Source organism: Microtus oregoni, unplaced genomic scaffold (genome assembly GCF_018167655.1).
Source record: "Microtus oregoni isolate MIOR12 unplaced genomic scaffold, Mior012 000001F_ref0000356, whole genome shotgun sequence".
In the NCBI taxonomy this organism is placed as follows: Eukaryota; Metazoa; Chordata; class Mammalia; order Rodentia; family Cricetidae; genus Microtus; species Microtus oregoni.
Window position 1 is genome coordinate 84332294 of NW_024543060.1, and position 19916 is coordinate 84352209.

General features: G+C 45.9%; 1 protein-coding gene across 1 annotated transcript in view; it reads left to right on the plus strand.

Annotated features, from left to right (window-relative positions):
- Positions 1-19916, plus strand: part of Plxnc1 (plexin C1) — a 148398-nt gene that overhangs the window by 2375 nt on the left and 126107 nt on the right. The gene's annotated exons all lie outside the window — the stretch shown is intronic.

Consider the following 19916-nt stretch of genomic DNA (forward strand, 5'->3'; position numbering starts at 1 on the left):
GCACACATTGCCCCCAGATGGCTTAGCCTTACTATAAGCATAAAACTTAATATTTAATATCTCCTTTTATGTCTCTTCCTAATCTAATAGCCAAAGTTGGGCAAATCACGGCCTTTTTTCTTTTCTGTTAAATGACTTGAAATCCTACACCCCCACCCCTGGTTTTTTACTTTGCTTCAAGCTTTAGACACAGTTTGTCTGTGGGGTTAATGAGAAGACAGCCCCGAGGCCCACAGCATGGAACCACCGTGGAAGCCCAAGCTTTGCCATCTGACAGCTGTGTGGATGTACAGAGCCAAAACATTTCTCTTGATTGCGTCTACCTATTGGGTACTGGAGGACTCGGTTTCCTTCCAAGCCCAGCATGCATGCTGAATGCACTCAAAATCCAGTTCTGGCTCAGTCAGGTGTTCCTACTTGCACGGGATGGGGAGGGGCAGGCTTAGTCTAGAGCTGTTTTTTCTATCTTCATAGCGGCTCCTGGAAGAGAGCTGCCCCTTGGAAATCAAGCAAGGGATAAACACATGCTGCCAAAAATCTGTAATGGGGAAAAAAATAAATAATGAAAACAGGTCCCTGTACAGTGTTTCTTGCTGCTTTTATTTATTGAGGACTCCTGGGGCTCTCGGAGCTGTGTGTTCTGAAAGATGGGGTCTCTACCCTCCGAGCTTGTCATCCAAGCTAAATGATACACTCAGGTTCAAACAATAGCATGTCACGGCCGCACAGGTGGGAGTTGGGAGTTTTGCATTTTTTTTTCATTTAAGTAAATTCCTTGCTGCATTAGAAAGACTTAATGGGATAGCATTTTAAGAACATTTGAATGAATGGGGGGAAAAAGGTGGTAGTTTTGATGGGAAAAGCGACAATTTTCTAACCAATTAAATAGGCAGATAAGACACTTAATTCAACAAATAGTTGTCTGATGCCTGCCGGCGCGAGCAGTGAGCTATGCTGGGTGCCACCGATTCTGCCAGCCAAGGGACAATAGCAGGTTGCAACCCCGTTTAATGGGGTCATGGGATCAGCGTGGCCTCGGCTGTCACTCACGAGAGATGTTGTCATGCGATTGCATGTCATTCTCAGGTCTTGAATATGGTTTTGAATGGCGTGCTGAATTATAGGCGCCTAAAACAGGAGCTGGGCCTGAGACCGTCTATAGAGGGAGCCCCAGCAGATTGCAGCAGCTAGCTATTCCTTTCCAGCAAATAGCACCCCCCCTTCCCATTTTTCTTTCTTCTTTTATTTTTTCATCAATGATTCACGGGCTGCACGGCTCACACGTCTAGATTGGTTTGCCTTCCCCTTCCCCCTCTATTCCCAGCTGGTACCTCTGTTGCCCGTCTTCCATCAACCCATGGTAATGATGGAACTGGCCAGGCAGTACTTTCCCATCTCCTGGCGCTCTTATCTCTTAACCGTTGATTCTCTCGTCCTTGAGTTTTTCCTGCTGAGGATTACTTTCTGAGATGCTTGCGCAATGAGTGATTTACACACAAGGCGTTTACTTTTTTCCCCCTTGCCACTAAATTTCCATGCGCTTTCGCAGAGATAATCCGTGAACTGTAACCCCCAAGTGCACCCTGATGGCCCGTCTCTGCATTCCCGCTCTATGAGACCCCTGATGTGCGTTTGGGTAACACCTCCTGTCCTGGGATCGTTTTATGTCAACTTGACACAAGTTAAAGCCATCTATCTGAGAGGAGAGACCCTCAGTTGAAAAAGGCCTCCGTAGGATCGGGCTGTAAGCATTCAAGTCTGTAGGTCATTTTCTTAATGATTGGTGAGGGGAGGGCAGCCCATTGTGGGCTGGGATACCTCTGGCTGCTAGTCCTGGGTTCTATAAGAAAGCAGGCTGAGCAAGTCAGTGGACAGTCCCCCTCTACGGCCTCTGCAGCAGCTCCTGCATCCGGGTTCCTGCCCCAACTTTCTTCGGTGGTGAACACTGAGAGAAAGTGTGAGCAAAAACGCCCCTTCCTCAGCATTTGGTCAAGCAATAGAAATCCTAACTGACACAGCTCCCCACAATGCTTCCGTGAGTCCGTCCATAAGTCTGATTGGTTGGTTCTGCCGTGCACAACGCCTGTCTGCGCTCTATGCGCTACCATACAGTTCGCGAGCTTCGGGCAAGGGGCTGGAGGTTGAAACACACAAAGACAGACAGAGACACGGACCCCCTATAGTCAGTGGTAAGAAGCCCCTTATTCAATAGCGCCACAGAGGCACCACAGTCAGGTAGGCCAACAGGTGAAAACCTCATCCTCTGATCCTCAAGGCAACACGTGCTCGTGAAGCAGAGCTGGTAAACAACTCTGACACAGCTTTCAGTAACTCAAATCAGAAGGAAAGGAAAGATCTCTAGCAGGGAAGAGCAGCTGGAGGCCAGGACTCCAAATGGTCCCAACAGGTTCTGTGAAAAGCATCCGTTTTCTAGATGAAGAAGCCATGATCGGTAACAATAAAAAGTCTCCCAGTTTAAACCCAGGCGTCCTGGCATCTATTTCTATATTCTTTTTGCCATTGTGGTACTTCTAGAACGTCTTCCTGAAAGTCCCCTAGTTAAGAAGGCAGCAAGTAACCCTGTCTCGAAAAACCAAAAAAAAAAAAAAAGAAGGCAGCAAGTAATTGTCACTGGGACAGCTTCTCCATCTGTATGTCGTGACCTCTTGGGGGGAGGGGTGTCGAACGGCCCTTTCATAGGGGTAGCATACCTGTGAAAGGATATCCTGCATATTGGATATTTACATTACAAATCGTAACAGTAGCAAAATTACAGTTATGAAGAAGAATGAAAATGATTTTATGGCTGGGAGTCCCCACAACATGAGGGACTGTATTAAAGGGTCACAGCATTAGGAAGGTTGAGAACAATAAGCGGTCATAAGAGCTACCGAACATATCAGTAGTCACAGTGTGCTATATGGAATGTAGCTTGTCACCATTCCTGACAAAGGACAGTCAACCCAATGCCTGCGTTGAGTCTGGGACCTGTTATTTAAGTAATTTAAAACCCATTGCTTCAGTCTCTATACCAGTGATTCCCAACCTATGGGTTGTGACCCCTTTGGGGGTCACAGATCAGATGTTAACACTGTGATTTGAAACAGTAGCAAAATTACAGGGATGAAATAGCAACAAAATAGTTTTGTGGCTGGGGGGGGGGGGTCACCACAACGTGAGGAACTCTGTATTAAAGGGTCACAGCCCTAGGAAGGGTGAGAACCATTGGTCTAGGATGTAGCTTTGAGAATAAAGCATGCCCTCTGGAGACAGTGTTTGCCTCCAGTCTTGGGCTGTGCTCTAAACCGTCACATGGTTTTCTTCATTATGTTCCATAACTTACCTGTGTTTAGATTAATATAGCAGCGAACGTTTTTTAATTATGTGCATTAATTTATGAAGTTAATTTCACTTCCTCTCTGTCTCTGAACTCCTACTACTTTTGGCATACCAATGCGTGGAAATGTTTGTGTTCGAGTCTAGATTTGTTTGGCTGCCATAGTTGGGTCTTGGAGTTGCCTGTGGATGAAATACAACCGTTACTCCTCTGCAGAGGGTGTTGTATTTTCTCATAATTTGGCTCAAACAGCTGACCCTTCTAGTTCTTTCTACCTGTCGCAGGTGGCTATGCCCCCTTCTTCTGTACTCACGTAATTCTAAAGCCTGATACAATTCAACTGTCATGCAGGTAACCACAGCATGATTTCATAGTCTCTACCGGCAACAGTCAAGACACATGTTGCTGCTGTGTGTAGCAGTGATGTTCTAATTCTACTTGGCAGTATGACCCGCTGACCTCAAAATACAGTCTTCTGTGATGTTTATCGCCCTTCCAGTCCCTGGTATGATTCTGTCTAGCCTTTTTCTTTTCTGTGGACTAGGTGGTGAATTTTACCTTCATCCACACGTCTGACATGCAGGGGTGGATTCAAAGGGACAAATGTAACGACGGAATCCACTTAGAACGAGGGAAAAGGCAATCACAGCTACTATCTCCTGAGTAGTCATCGTGGCAGGGTTTGTGCAAAGCAATTTACATGCCTTATTTTCTGTTGATTCTCTGTCACCATATGAGGCAAGGACTTCAGTTATTATGGTGATTAGAGATGAGAAAATTGAAGCCGAGAGAGCTTTGGTTAAGTTCCTAGCTTGCAAATAGCAAAGCATTTAGAACTTATGTGGTTGGGGTCTAGGACCTGGGTTTTTTTAACTATTGCTGTGGATAGTCAGTCCCTACAGACACTGTGTCCTGGTGTCCATCCTGTCCTACATGGAGCAAGCAAAGCTCAATTGCCAGAAGGTCAGCTGTCTGGAGATGCGGCAGAGCAGAGGATCCTTGGCTGTGAACAGTTTCTGAGTTTATCGCCACTGGAAGGGTTGTCTGATGCCAGGTGTGGTTTCTCAGCCATTAGTGTCTAGTTAATGTTGTCCTTGGCACTTGGGCCTGAAAATAACCTTCACAAGTGTTTGCTCGTAAAGCTCTAGTACCTAGTACATAGTTAGAGATTAAGACGTGTCTATCAAATGACCAAGTGGGGGATCTTGGAGGATCACATTGGAAATGAAATAAATGTATGCTGTACTTAACAGCAAGACGTTCCTGGTTCTGGTTGCCATGTCTCCCCTTAAACTTTGTCCTTTACCTGCTGACTGCTATGTCAAGGATCCCTTCTCTTCAAGTCCTGGGTTAGATGGTATTCTGTTTATTTTCCTGACTTTTCTCAAAAATCTCTGTTCATATCAGTAGCCAGACTGCTTGTTGTTGCCTGTCAGGGAGGTATCACTGGTCATAGAAGCCTGCATGATTGTGATTTCTGTGGTTGATTTAACAGCATTTAAATTCTAGAGGGAAGGGCTTCTAGGTCAGGAATTCTTTTTGTTGTTGTTGTTTTGTTTGCTTGTTTTTTTTTTTTTGAGACAGGGTTTCTTTGTCTAACAGCCTGGCTATTCTGGAACTCACTCTGTAGACCATGTTGGCTTCAAACTCACAGAGATCCATCTACCCCTACCTCCTGAGTGCTGGGATTAAAGGCATACACCTGGCTTAGGTCAGTGATCCTTAAAGTGTGGCGTGTGAACCACCAGTGCCAACGTCACCTGGGAATTTGCTAAAAATGTAAATTCTTGGACCCAACGTCAGACGTAGTAAATCAGAGACTCTGGAGGTGAGTGGAGGGTGCGGCTGGTGTTGAGTAAGTTTCCTAGAAGCTGAAAATATTCCATCCTACTGGAAAGCAACTCAGAACGACTTCAGGAAGTCCCTGAAACTGAGCAGACTCTCTAAGCACCTCCCTGCCAATGTAAACAATAAAAGCTGAGAGTCCCCTCAGGCAAACAGCACTGCCAAAAAGACCTGAGACCAGACCAACTGCCAGGAAGAAGCAGAAGCCAGAGCTGTCTAAAAGAGGTTTAGACCACAGTCACTTGGAAAGGATACTTTCCAACCTGTTGAGCTGCCTGTAGGTTGTGCACTGTGCTCCAGGTTCTCAGCTTTATGAGCTGTCTCCCTTGCTGGGGTGGGCTTTGGTGATACAGGGGTCTTTGATACATTCCTGCTTCTGTACGTAACCCAGATAAAACTCAATTGTTCACCAATTTGAAATATGGTGGTGCCACATCCTTTGTTCTGTTGTGGCCTCCCTATCTGGGGTGGGCAAATGTGTAAGGCATCTCCCCAGGAAATGGCCTGTCAATCAGAACAGTGGGCAATGTGTGGGTTTGCTTGTCTGTAGAGTTTATTTCATTTTATGTGTATGGGTGCATTGTCTGGATGTGTATCTGAGCAGTACATGCATGCAGTGACCCTATAGACCAGAAGAGGGTGTCCGGTCCCCTGGGACTGGAGTTAACAGATGGTTGTTACCTGCCGTGTGGGTGCTGGGAATCTAATGTGGGCCCTTTAGAAGAGCACAGTGCTCTTAACCACTAAGCCATCTTTCTAGCTGGCAACCTGTGTTTTTAATAGGTTTCAACAAGAGATTTGCATACAGGCTTTAGTAAAAGAAAGTGAATCCCATTGTGTTCCGACTGTGGTGCTTAGGATAAAGATTTTCCCGTTTTTCAGCCCTTGCGTTTTACCATAAAATGCCATAAAAAGTAACCACTTAATCCCGCTACTCAATTGTCTTTCCTGTTTGCTCAAAGGTGTTACCTAGACAGATTTCTAAAGCCTTAACATTTTGGGGGCTGTATTCCAAATCTCGTAAAACCTGTAGTTCATGACTAGATTGTTCACATCGCGTGACAAACAGTTTATTTGCATTTCATCCTAGGCTGTGGGAGGATGTCTAGAACCTTCTGAACCAGAGCCAATTCCACACATCAGATACGCTCTCCAAGGGTTTTCTTCTGTGCAGTGCCAATCCCGAGGCCTGTCCTAGCTGGGCACAGTTGTTTGCAAAGTTGTCCATGCATCAGCTCAAGTAAGGGGAACAGGGGTTTCACAGACAGAAACCCTTAGGTGTCGCGTGATAAGCTTGGCCTTAGAACAGCAGAGATAGTGCTTTATGTGAGTACCATATACAGTCTCCAGAGTCAGGTCAATGAGCCAAAGCTGCCACTTAGCAGATATGCAAACATGGGCAAATGACTAGCCTCTCTGTGCCTTGCCCTTTCATTGGCATGTATGGATCCTGTTTAGGACGCATGGTTCTTGTCTGAATCCATGCATTCATATGGAGTGTAGGTAACGCTGTGTATACATTGACTCTCTCTACCACTGTGATTGGTCGTGGAGACAGGATGATGCCCTGGGATGTGGGGTTGCAGGTGGCCATGAATTGAAGGCAACTTGAAGGATCTCTGTCTGCAATACCTCAGGCAATGACGCATGCTCATTCTAAGGTCCTGTAGTTAACATACTAGCTTGCGGGCTCAACTCTACTACGTTCCCAAGTAGCTTCGTCTGCTTCCTCAAACAGGTGCCCTTCACTTTGTCTACCTAATTATGCCTCAGCTTGACCCCGACTATATCTTAATACCTTCTGTTTTGATTACTAACTGCTGCTGGGTCTCTAGGGCATTTAATTCTGATCACCAGAATTAAAGAGATGGGACTTTTCACACCAGATCATGAACACATGTTTAATGTAGGCACTTGCTGCCCTCAGGACAGGTGCAAACTTTTGATCCAGTCCAGAAGGAAGTCAAACACATGATGGTCCCTGCAGGTCCTCAGGATGAGGGAGGAGCCAAACTGACCAACTCTTGACTATAGTAGAATGATGTCCTATCAAGCTTTCCTGGTGACTATTCCTTCCTTGGATATGTATAGGCACATGAAAACTGAGAATCCTCAGCCAGGTGGTGGTGGTGCACACCTTTAGTCCAGAGGCAGGCAGATCTCTGTGAGTTCAAGGCCAGCCTGGCTTACAAAGAATTCGAGGACAGCCTGGGCTACACAGAGAAACCCTGTAACCATACTGACAAACAATAAACAAAAACCCAGATGAAACAAAGCAAATCAAACACTGAGACGCCTCAAAGCCACTATGGGGACAACTAGTTGGAATCATGGGTCTCATTTATCAGAGTCAGGGGAACAATAGCCATAGGTAGGTAGGTTGGCTGTTTAATTTGATATGCTCACAAATTTTCTTAGTTGTAAGATTCTTTCTTGATATTTTACCAATATTTCAGTTACTGTAGCTGATTCCCCTTTATTAAAAATAACATTTTCCTCTCACAGAATATATTCTGATTACAGCTTCTTCTCCCTCTACCCCTTCCAGTTCCTCCCCTACACCAGATCCACCCCTTTCTGTCTCTCACTCAAAGGCAAACAGGCTTCCAAGAGATAATAAAATAAAGTAAAATATAATAAGACAAAACAAAACTAATACATTGGACTAGGACTAAAACAAGAAAAAAGAGCCCTCCAAAAGGCACAAGAACCCAATATAGACACAGACCCCTCTCATTGGCAAACTTAGGAATTCAATAAAAACACTAACCTGGAAGCCATACTATATAAACAAAGGGCATGTAAAGTAAAAACAGAAATATAATATAAAATAAGAATGTTTTTTCTAAAAGTCATGGCCTGACGTTATGGGACAAAGACCTCCAGTTGGGTTTATTTTCTGTTGTCCATCTACTGCTGGGCCTTCAGCCCAGTGAGACTCCCTTAGAGAAAACTAAATTTTTATTTGAAAGTGGTTATCGGTTGACGATTGCTTCTGGGTTAGTGTTGGGGGACATCCACTTCTCTCAGCTCTGGGACCCCGCCTTGTGCAGACCCATGCAGGTCCTGTGCATGCTGCCTCGGTCTCTAAGTTCTGTGTGTCAGTCCTGTTGATTCAGAGGGCCTTGCTTTCTCAGTATCCCCCAACTCCCCTGGCTCTTGCATTCTTTCTGCCTCCTCTTCTGTAGGCTCTGAGTCCTGAGGGAAGGGGTTTGATGGAAACCCCCCGTTTGGGGGCTGTGTGTTTCAACAGGAGCTCTGGGTTTTGTGTTCGTTCCTCTGCTCAATTACTGCTTAGAATGCTTTGCTCAGAGAAATTAGTTGTTAGGGACCTTGGTGCTAATCCTAGCCCCAAAGCCCTGCTGTTACACGGAGTTCATCAAACTTTTTTTTTTTGGTGAAGAGCCAGGTGGTCAATATTTTAGTCATTGCAAATGGCTCTCAATCTCTTAATTATGATTAATCTCTTAATCATAGCTACTGCCCTCACATTGTCCTGTGAGTGAAGCCAGGGATGCTACGTCAATAAACTCCTAGAGAGAGGTCCCTACGAAATGTTATGAACACTGAAACCTGAACTCCTTCTAAGTTTTACTTGTCATGAGTTATTCTCCCCCTACCAAAAAAAAAAAAGAAATATTTTCAAATCATTTAAAAATGTTAGAACTATTCTTAGTTCCTGGGTCATTCAAAATACAGGCCAGATGTGGCTCACTGGTGGTGGCTTGCTAACTGCCGCTCTCCTGGAGAGCAAGACTTCTCTGAAAGGTCAGCTACTCACTCTTGGAGTATCATGGCCAAAAGAGGCTTGGAAACCACAGGAACGGGTGCCAGCCACCCTCAGCACAGGAGGGGCCCAGAAGGCCGCAGAACAGGCACCTGACGCTTGAGCGGTGTCTTGATGCTTAGCGAAGACGGCGCAGAAGGGAGCTTTGGAGAGCATCCAGCTTGGGCGCAAGTGAGATATTGAGTGGGTCTCTGAGCCACAGGCCACTCACCCAGGCTGGGGAGTGTCCAGAAATAAGCGTGCAGGGCCAGATGGCGAAGGATTTAATGAGACAGGCAAAGGTGGGTAGATCTACCCCAATGGCCGCTTTCGGACTTTCCAGACCTTGCTTTTTAAAATAAACACTTGCCCAGAAGCTCCATATGTTCAAAAGAGAGAGAGCCTTGCCAAGTTCAGGGGTGCTAGGTGAAGCAGGTTGCAAAGTCTCTAGATCCTATGGTTTGCCCCCCCCCCCCCCCCCCCCCCCCCCCCCCCCCCCCCCCACCACCACCACCACCACCACGCACACCCGCGTCATCTCAGGAATTTCTGCTGAGCTGGGTGAGAAGACCTGGATGGACACAGCAAGAAGCAGAAAGTGGTTTAGAAGCTTATCCAACCTCAGTGTGGTAGAAAAAGATCACTCAAGATAACGTGGGTAAAGCAGCTGATTACAAGAACAGCCATTGGTTCAGATCGGTTATTTCTTGAATTTATATACAGGGGTCAGGAGTGTGTGAAACCGCTTCTGTCGGCCATAAATAGGGAAGACAATAAATGTGTATTTTTACACGAAAATGATAGCTAGGACCTAAACAGCCATCATATAGCATTGCTCTGAATACTTATCCAGTATTATCCCCTTAATCCTTACCATAATTTGACAAAGTAAGGAATGTTGCCACTTCCAGTTTGCAGATGAGGGGGGGACAGTGATACTTTGTTAACTGTGTGTGTGGGGGGGGGGTGTAAAACAGATATGTTGGGGGAGGCTGAGTTAGGGAAAGTTCAAACAAGACTCTTAATTTAAGAGCTCCCCTAGCCATAGCTGGGTCTGCGCTTTGCCGGCAAACCTGAGCGCAAGTGCTCATGGGAAGATGACTTGGCCAGTGGAGTGGGCAAACTGTGAGGGTGGCTGAGGGTGGGAGGAAGTGAGGGGAGTCTGTAGAAGGAAGCTGCAGCCCATCCAACAGAACCCCTAGGCTGTGGGAAAAGATTAGATTTTCTTCCCAAAGCCTAGGAGAGCTTTTGAAGGGAAGTGAAATGATTGGATTTGAATTCCTAAGTAATGGCTGGCCTGTGGGGAATGGCTGGCCCTGTGGAAGCAGGGAAGCCTGCAGGATGCTCTTACAGTATTGCTGGGACAGAAATAATGATGCTGCTTCCGGTCAAGAGTGGAGACAGGGAGGACGCAGATGGATTCTTACGTATTGTCATGGCCCAGTGCGGGGATAAGGAGTACCCGAACTGAGTTCTGACCGTTGAGTGTGGAAAGTTGGGTGGGAATGCAATAGCTTATTGAGAAATGGTTTTGAAAACTGTCAGCAGCCTCATTTGAAGATGATTTTAAGTGCTGCTGGTTTCTAGATGCCTTTGGGACATTCAGAAAGAACGATGAAACAGGCATTGGTAATACGTTTTAGGAAGTGGAACCTGCTCCTCCCTAAAACTTGGAACATGCCAGGCTCTGTTTGGCCCACTCAGCCCTGTTGGGACTGTGTGCGCCCTGAGTGAAAGAAGGGAAGTTGATTTGGCTCAGGGTCCTGGAGGCTGGGAAGTCTGTTGGCATGGTCCTGGCATCTGGAGATGACCTTCTTGTCACATCATGTTTTCTCTTTTTACTTTTCTTCTTTTTTCAAGACAGAATTTCTCTGTAGTTTTGGAACCTGTCCTGGAACTAGCTCTTGTAGACCAGGCTGGCCTCGAACTCACAGAGATCCACCTGCCTCTGCCTCCCAAGGGCTGGGATTAAAGGCGTGCCCCACCACCACCTGGCTTCTTAGCACATCTCAACACAGAGGGTGACATGGCAAGAAAAAGAAGTGCAGCTCAGATATCTGTAGAAAAGTCACTAATGCCATCCTTTTGTAGAAAAGATTTTGTTTTTGTTTTTTTGTTTTTTTTTTTTTTTTGGTGTTTGTGGGTTGTCTGCATGTAGGTCTGTGTACCATGTGTGTGCAATGTCTGTGGAGGCCAGAAGAGGGCATCAGACCCCCTGAACCTGGAGTTACTGATTGTTGTGAGCTGCTGGGTGGGAGCTAAGAATTGAACCTAGTTCTCCTGCAAGAGCCATCTCTCCAGCCCCAGTATCATCTAATCTTAACAACCTTCGAAGGGTCCCATATTCAAATACTAATTGCTTGTGGATATGGGGATTCCGTTCTAACAGATGGATTTGGAGGATGCATTCCAGCCACAGCAAGGGGAAGTGGCCTGGCTAGTTTAGCATTGTTTCCTGCGAGGCTACCTAACACACACAGTGAGTGAGCCCTCAGTAAGGGACTACGAACTGCTGAGAAAGGGGTCTTCATCTAATAGAGAAGACAGTAGTGAGAGAGCATTGAGAGATAAAGGCTTCCAAGGATGTGCTGATGCTGAGCTGGGACTGTGTTTATTGGACTAGGAGAAACCAGGCAGTGTGAAGGGAAAGGGTGTTTCTGGGGACTTCCTGCTCAGTAAGGCGGAATTCCTCGTCAGAGCCTCCCTACCCCCGACCTGGTTGAAGAAGTGTGTTATCTAACACACCAGCTGTTCTTCATCATTGCTCATTGGCCTCCCCTGAAGGCTCCTCTCTGCCACAGTGACCCCTTTTAAGAATTGGATTCCAAGTACTGACCCGTGCTTCTCTGAGGCAATAGGATGGGGGAGGCCTGAAGCAGCTGGCAGCAGCGGGTGTCGCCTTGTGTCAGGACCCCATACTCTGCAATATTTTCCTTTCTTAGTCCTTGCCTTAGTCTTATGTGGTGGGCCTCTGATGAAACCCATAGCTCCTAAGCCTATTTTTAATGCATCAAATAATTTGGGCTGCCAAATAAACCGATTATATTGCTGTACAAATATATCGTTGTATAGTAATATATCTTAACACATTCAACAGCAAGATCTAGCAGCAGTAACCACCATAATCTCAAAGTAGAGATGAGCCTAAATGATATTTTGAGATATCGGCAGCAACTATGAAATGATATGAAAATATCTGATTTCTTTTGGTGACAAAGGCATGGCTTCATTTAATGCTACTGTGGCCTGCATCCAAAATGAAGAGAAAGCGCTGCTTCAGTTAGAGCTTGCTGAAATAAAGATGCGCCTGCCTCCCTCTGTGTCTCCTGGGTTCCTTGAGTTCTGTCCACTCCAAGCCATTCGTTTAAGTTTGAGAAACAATAATATGAAATGTAAAGTGTCTCATTTTGTGGCAAAGCTTGCTTGCTTGACTTATTTTGCCTATGAACTTATTCCTATATGTATTGTATAGGTCAGACATTTAGCTAATGGCAAGTGAATGGATGGGTGGGTGGATGGATGGATGGATGGATGGATGGGCAGATAGACGGATGGATGGATGGATGGATGGATGGATGGATGAGCAGATGAATGGATGGATGGATGGATGAGTGGATGGATGGATGGATGGATGGATGGATGAGCAGATAGACAGATGGATGGATGAGCAGATGGATGGATGAATGGATGGATGGATGGATGAATGGATGGATGGATGGATGGATGAGCAAATAGATGGATGGATGGATGGATGGATGGGTGAGCAGATGGATGGATGGATGGATGGATGGATGAGCAGATAAATGGATGGATGAATGGATGGGTGAGCAGACGGATGGGTGGGTAGAAGGATGGATGAAGAAAACGCAGAGAGGAGAAATGACTACCTAAAGTCTCACAACTCAAAAAATAGAGCTATGTTCATAAAGGCATATATTAAAGCACCTCTTGCATTCCCTTTAATACTCAGTTCTTTATTTTTATATTACATTTGTTTGTTGTGTGTGTATACATGAGCATTCCATGGTTCACACGTGGAAGACACAGGATAACCTTCAGAAATCAGTTCTCTTCTTCCACACGAGGGTCCTGGGGATTGATCTCCTGCTCTTTATTTTGTATTTTGTTGAGAGCTTTTGTTCCACTCTTAGCCACGTCATTTTGTTATTTTGTTGTTGGTGCTGTTTACGTGTTGTTGTTTTGAGGTGCAGTGTCTGTACAGCCTTGCCCACCTTAAAACTTGAAATGTAGCCCAGGCTTGCCCCCAATCCACGATCCTTCCCCCTTAGCCTCCTGGATACTGGAAATACCGATGCGCCCCACCATAACCAGATTTAGAGACACATTTTAAATAGTAGTATTCTCAGTCAGTAGGCTGTCTATAGATTAAGAAGCTAATAGATCCAGAAGCTGTCTCTTATGAGTTATTGATGGACTGTGGATATGAATTTTGAGAAGGCCAAGATGCCTGACGACAGAATGTGTGGAGTGGTAGTTTACTCTTGCTCCCCGATGCAGAACCGAGACCTGCTGTTTGCAAGGGACAAATCTTGGCTCAGTTGAAGAACTCTGTAATGATTAAGCCTACTTAGCAATGTTCCATAGTTGCCTGATGAGATATTGATTGGAAGTATTCAAACATTGATCCGTGTGTTTATTTATTAATTCAATAAATATTTATCGACAACTTACTAGGAGTTAGATGCTGAGGTTGAGCTTGCTTTCAAAAGCAGACTAAGACAAACGGTGGTAGAGCCGAGAGTCTTCTGGGAGATAGACAATAAATACAACTTAAAAAACAATTATAGGTGTTCTGAAGGAAAGGAGCAGAATGCCATGGTTCGGAGTAACAACTGGGGTGGGAGTCGGGAGAGTCAAGCTCCTGTGTAGGTGAAAAAATTCACTTCAAACCTGAAAGATTTAAATGAGCAGGCCCAAAAGGGACTGAAGGGGAAGAAGCAGAGAAATAGTGTGTGAAGAGATCCTACGGTAGAAAGGTGGTAATGCTACTTCTGAAATAAAGTTGCTATGGAAACAAAACCAGCTTGAAGGAAGAGAGCTAAGTGCTGCGTCCACCGTAGCCAAGGGGCCAGCTCAGGTGGGGTCTGGGAGTCAGATAGGTGTAATTCTCTTGTTTCGTTTTTTGAATCAGGGTTCCTTTGTGAATCTCTGCTGTCCCGAAACTTGCTCCGTAGACCAGACTGACCTCAAATTCAGAGATTCGCCTGCCTATGCCTCCCAGAATGCTGGGATTAAGGGCATGGCCCACCACTGTCTGGCATGGGTATATTCTAAGTGTAGTTAGGTGTGCAACATTAAAGAATGTTGAGCAAGTGTCAGATTTGTCTTAAAGATCACCTTGATTGTGGAATACAGGACAGGTTGTGGTTATAAGAGAGAGACTGGTGGACCAGGATGCAGGACAGGTTGTGGTTATAAGGGAGAGACCAGTGGACCAGCAGGGAGATGCTGGATGCTGTGGAGATGAGAAGGACAACTTGAGAGCGTTGGGAAATCTGTCTTGGACAGGGGCAATGATGGAAGTAGAGGGCCTGGGGTTGACTGGTGGTTTTGTTGATGTATTGTGCTAGAGTATTGATGGACAAGGTGAGCAGAAAGAGTCTGGATGCCATTTTTCAGCAACTCTGAAGCCATGCGTGGATTCTGGTGGTTCTCATTGCACAATTAAAGTAGTGTATTTAGAGAGGTAAGGGAAGGGAGTTGGCACTAGTCTGCTTGTAGAGGGTGCGTCTGGCATCTTGTGGACAGAGACCCAAGATGCTAAAAAGGTGTGTATCCCATGAGACATGCCTCATAATGAAAATTATCCCACCCAGAACAATATTAACTCCTTTGTGGACAGATGTTGGTAGACCATCTTCCTCAGTTTAAAGATGCAGGGCAGGCTGTGGTTATAAGAGAGAGAGAGTAGTGGATCAGGATAGAGATGCTGGAACCTGCCACTCCCAACGTTAGGGGAACGATTTTAGCTGTCTTTTCAAAAGTATTTTTGCTGAAATCGGTCAGAAGGAAGGAAAGAGATTGAGATGGGGGTGAAATAGGAAAGAAAGCAGGAAGGAAGGATAAAAGTCTCAGAGCATCAGGTGGGATTAGGAGGTGGAGGACGCAGGGCAAAACGGGAGAGCGGGTGTGAAATATACGCATCTTTCCAGTGCCCTCTCCAGGTGAGCTATACCCGGAGACGGCGTCACCCGCTTCTGCCCCTCAACTCCTCTCTTACTGCATCAACCTCCTGCACACGTTGGGCTTTTCCTACGAATTAGAATCCCTGGGTAAATTTTCCCTTCAGATGGTCTCACAGATGCCATAAACTTAGACCCAATCAATATATATTCCAGAAGAGTATGTGGGACATGGGCAGCCTGAACAGCTGATAAAGTTCCACTTCATCTCGAGTGAAAGCTTTTTTTCCCCCACATTTTTTATTTTAGCTTGATGAGGATGATTTCCTAATGATTGCCCTGCTTTGCTGTCATTTGATTCTCATGGCGATGCTGGGACTAGGCAGGGCATGAGGTAGGGATGTGTCCATTGTACAGTGTGGTGACCTGAAGGAGCCCCCTTGCCCCGATCCAGCCAGCTGTAAGTGTAGAGCAGGGACCAGAACTTGGATGCAGAGGTTTCCTAACTGTAAGTGGCTTCCTGGTGAGTCACAAGTAGCAAATATGGAGGCATTGTTTGAAAACCAGGGTAACCCCTGGGAACAGAATATAAAATGAATGGCCCAAGAGAGCATCTTATCAGCCTGAGAAATTAATAAGCACCAGCTGGCACTCTCTTTTGTCTAAGAAGGAAAACCCAGCATTCAGAAGTCTTTCTAACAATGGGTTTGAGAGAAAGGCTCCACTCTCTCTTGGTGCCCAGCGTTGGAGTCCCAGCTTTGTGGACATTTCCTGTATCTCTTACCACAAAGACGTCATCGGGTACCTCACGTGGCATCATTGCTCACGTGTGGAGACAAAGCTAAGGCTGGGCCTTTGCCTTTCACACCCTAGAAATCGTGGCTTGGTGGTGGCCCCTGGAGTTATGTGGAATACAACTGTGGTGTTTACTCTCAACAAAATAGTTAGAAGTCGCCATAAAGGAAGGCAAACCTATTGCTTTTGGATATGCTCCCTGCTCCCTGTGTACGCCTGACCTGAATGCACACACACACACACACACACACACACACACACACACACGTACGTCCACTGTCACACACACCACCCCCATCCCAGGTTGCTGTGTTGCGTGCAAACCTCTGTCTTTCAGTCTAAACATCATTTGAGTCAAGGGCCCTTTTGCCTCTGACTGAGAGAAGTTTCTCCTCGGCGAGGGCTAGGCTGTGGGTGTGTGGTTATGGTTAGACATAGCAGGAAGGAGAAGCAGAAGGACGACAACGAGGGAACCAAGAAAGCCCAAAGGGCGACAAGGCTTGGAGCTAAATCGAGATTGAATTTTTTTTCCCATGAAAGACAGAAGTGGCAAAAGCATCATTACAAGGCATTAACCTTGTTACACATAGATGAACAAGCAGAGGCTGGGGCTCCAAGAGAAATTACACATAATAAACTAGACAGAATGGGCTGAGAGCGACATTAACAATTATGCCCTAAAGGGAGAGAAGGGCAAAAGAGAAAATAGGCCAGAGGGGAAACAGAGAAAGAACAATTTCTGGACACGGGGGGGGGGGGGGGGGGCTGCCTGCACAATTACAATTTCCCCCCCTTTTCTGCTCGACTCCCCAGGTATTAACTTCACTTTTGTGAGGGGGTTCCTCTGGGGCCCGTCTGTCTTTTGTTTCCATTGGCTGAAACAAGCCTAAGAAAGGCCTTCTGAGGGTTCCTTCCTCCATTCACAGCGACCTGTCCATTTCTGCGTTTCTAGCATAAAAGAGTCCATTTCTATTCAGCCTGACCAGTCCTTGGAGCTTTCTGGTTGCCCAAGCCTCCTCCTATTTTCTTCCTGGGTCATAATTAGCTACAAAGTTCTGACTGTGTCTAAGAACCTCCCAGCTGGTCCGCTGCCTGATCCAACAAGTTATGAGTCTCATTTCTTAAACCGGGGTTTGCAGAAAATTGATTGACAGTGGCTTAACGCGACAGCTGTGGTCACCCTAGTCTGTTCCGCCCCCCAAGAACCTAGGGTCCGTTCTTTTCTCCTGTGCTAATCTCGGCGTGCTGGTTTTCAGCCTCCGTCTTGGATTTGATGGAAGCAAAATGTCTTCCTTTTTCCACACGTGATGTATATTCTATACTTTTTATACGCCCATACAATTTTATACAGTCTCTACATCATGCAACTGTATTCCAAGGGGAGGAGTGAGAAAGAGGCCATGGCTTCCCCTCAGAGTTTTTGTTCTAGGATAACTAAGTCCTAGGAGCCCTTCCGACGAGTGCCTGATATCTCACTGGGGGTGAACCCACAGTTCCATGAGGTAGGAGAGCGAGTGTCTGGCAGTGGTGACTGAAATTGCCGTTTGGTTGGACTGATTGCGGTTTCTGCCAGCTCAGCTTATTGTGATCTGGAGAACATTTGAGGCCTTTTGGCAAAGAGGGTAGAAACCAAGGGTACAGCCTTGGGTGCAGTAGTACCCGTTTGCATTTCCAAACAGTGACAGCAAGCACAGCTCACCTGTTTTCCTTCCTGTGTGACAGGCGCTTTACCAAACTCTCCTGAGACTTGTCCACTAGCTCCTTTAGTCCTTGTAACAACCATTGAGAAGAAGTGTTACTAGCAACCCTTCCATGCTATAGAGCAGTGGTTCTCAACCTTCCTGACGCTGAGACCCTTTAACACAGTCCTTCATGCTGTGGTGACCCCCCCCAACCCTAAAATGACTTCATTGCTACTTCCCGACTGTAATTTTTTTTGCTACTGTTATGAATCATAATGTAAATATCTGAGAGGTGACCCCAAAAGGATTGTGGCCCCCAGGTTGAGAACGGCTGATCTAGAGGCTGAAACAGTGGGTTGAAAGTAGCTCGGCTAGAGAATAACAGGCTCCATGCGCAACACAGGTTCGCGGTCCTATACCACTTTCGTCAGGGAAGGTGATAAAATGGATGTCATCCAGCCCACTGTGACTCCTGGTGTACTAGGTAGTGTTACCTGTACTACCTAGTGCACCAGTACTTGTGAGTCCTTCACCACCACTAGCCTACCAGTCAGACAGTAGATAAAGGCCCCACACTGATTAAATAAATCACCCAGGTCATTCAATGACTAAGGATTGAGTTCAAAGACAGGCTCGTCCCAGGTGGTGTTTCATCCCACCAGGCCATGATACTGCTTAAGTGACTGTGTTCCGTAGCTGTGCTAATGGTCTAGGGCTTAGTTTGGAAAGCTGCATCTTTGGGAAGAGGTCAGAAGTCAACACTAGGACACAGGAGATTGTAATCTGGGAACAATTTTCCCCTTGTTCCCCTTTAGCTTCTGACCAGCCTATGTGATTTGGGACCAATCTTTGGCAAGCAGGCTATCTCACCCAGCCTCAGCAAAGGCCTCCCATGACATCACTCTTCATGGTCTACTGGAATAGGAACAGCTATTTGGTTCCTATTCCATACCAGACCTAAGACTCCGGTCCCATTTGGTACTTAGAGATAATCCATAATGCCATAGCCTTTACCCTTTTTCTGTTGTGAGATGACAAGAAGTGCAGTCCACGATTCAAAAATAAGAGTAGTGTGAGAACATTCTAGAAGCTCGGAAATATTGCCCGATTCCCTGATATAGCCTTGTGACACTCAAAAATTTCATAAAAAATAATAAGCACAATAAACTGGCCTTACATCTGGTCAGTTCTGGTTTTATTTTAAGTCAGGATGTGTCATGTGTATGTGGGGATTTTCTTTCTTTTTTTATTAACTTAAAGGTCATCCAATGTTTTTTTTCTACTCATATCATGAGGCTTCCTTATCTAAACAGTAGCCTATTGTTCCAGTCCCCAGATCCTCAGAGATCCTTTTCCCTTAACTCTAGTTTTAACAGGATAGCTCCCCACCTTCCCTAACCACACGAGATACACTGTCTTTTCATGGGAAGCATCAATCTCTAATGGGCATTCCAAAAGTCTCCTTCCAGGGAGTTCACTATAGAACATTTTATGCAAATGAGTCCTCTCTCAGGTTATGACATTCCTTCCTTGCAAAGGTGATGGGGTATTGAAGGATGCTATCCTGGCTCACAGAACAACATCAACAGAGAAGTATTGATGGTACTTTAGAGCCTTCTGAAATCAATTTACTCCACGAATCCATTGAGTTTAGATGTTAATGAAACTTGGTGGGTTTAAAAAGAATGAATATTTAATAAGACATAAATTGAAAGGCATAAACACTGTTGGCAATAATATAATGAAGTTAATAAGTCTTGGGCTCCCCCTACCCACCTCTTCACCCCCCAGTTAATAAGTCTTGGGCTCCCCCTGCCCACCTCTCCACCCCCCAAACAGTCCCAACTCAGGAACCACTGTGATGCTTACTGATGTTTGCCGGCTCTCTCATTGGCTGGAGTTTAAATGTGTCTTTGAAAACCATAGTACTGTTGGGAACCGGGCTCTGGCAGATAAAGTGTGCTATCACACTTTGTTCAGAAGCTGCACTGGGCAACGGCTCTCTCTCAGCTCCCTCCCTCTCTCAGCTCCCTCTCTTCCAGAGATTTGTGGAACAAACTCAGCTTCCTGTCATTGGAGGCAGGAAGCAGCATGGGGCCCTTCATTCCTTTTAAACAAAAAAAGGGAAAGACATTTTGCTTGACACTCTCTGGGTCCCAGGTTGAAAGGGGGCCTTTAGTTAATGAGCAGGAGCAAGCATATGATTCCATGTGCTCAAAGCCTGACAATTGAAATGCGTTTAGGTTGAGGGCTTGCGCTTTTCACTTCCGCTTTAGGGGGCTTAGATCAGGGTCCAGTCCTACTCAGTTCCTCATTAGCCGGGTCTTACCACCCACCCCAGCTCTGGC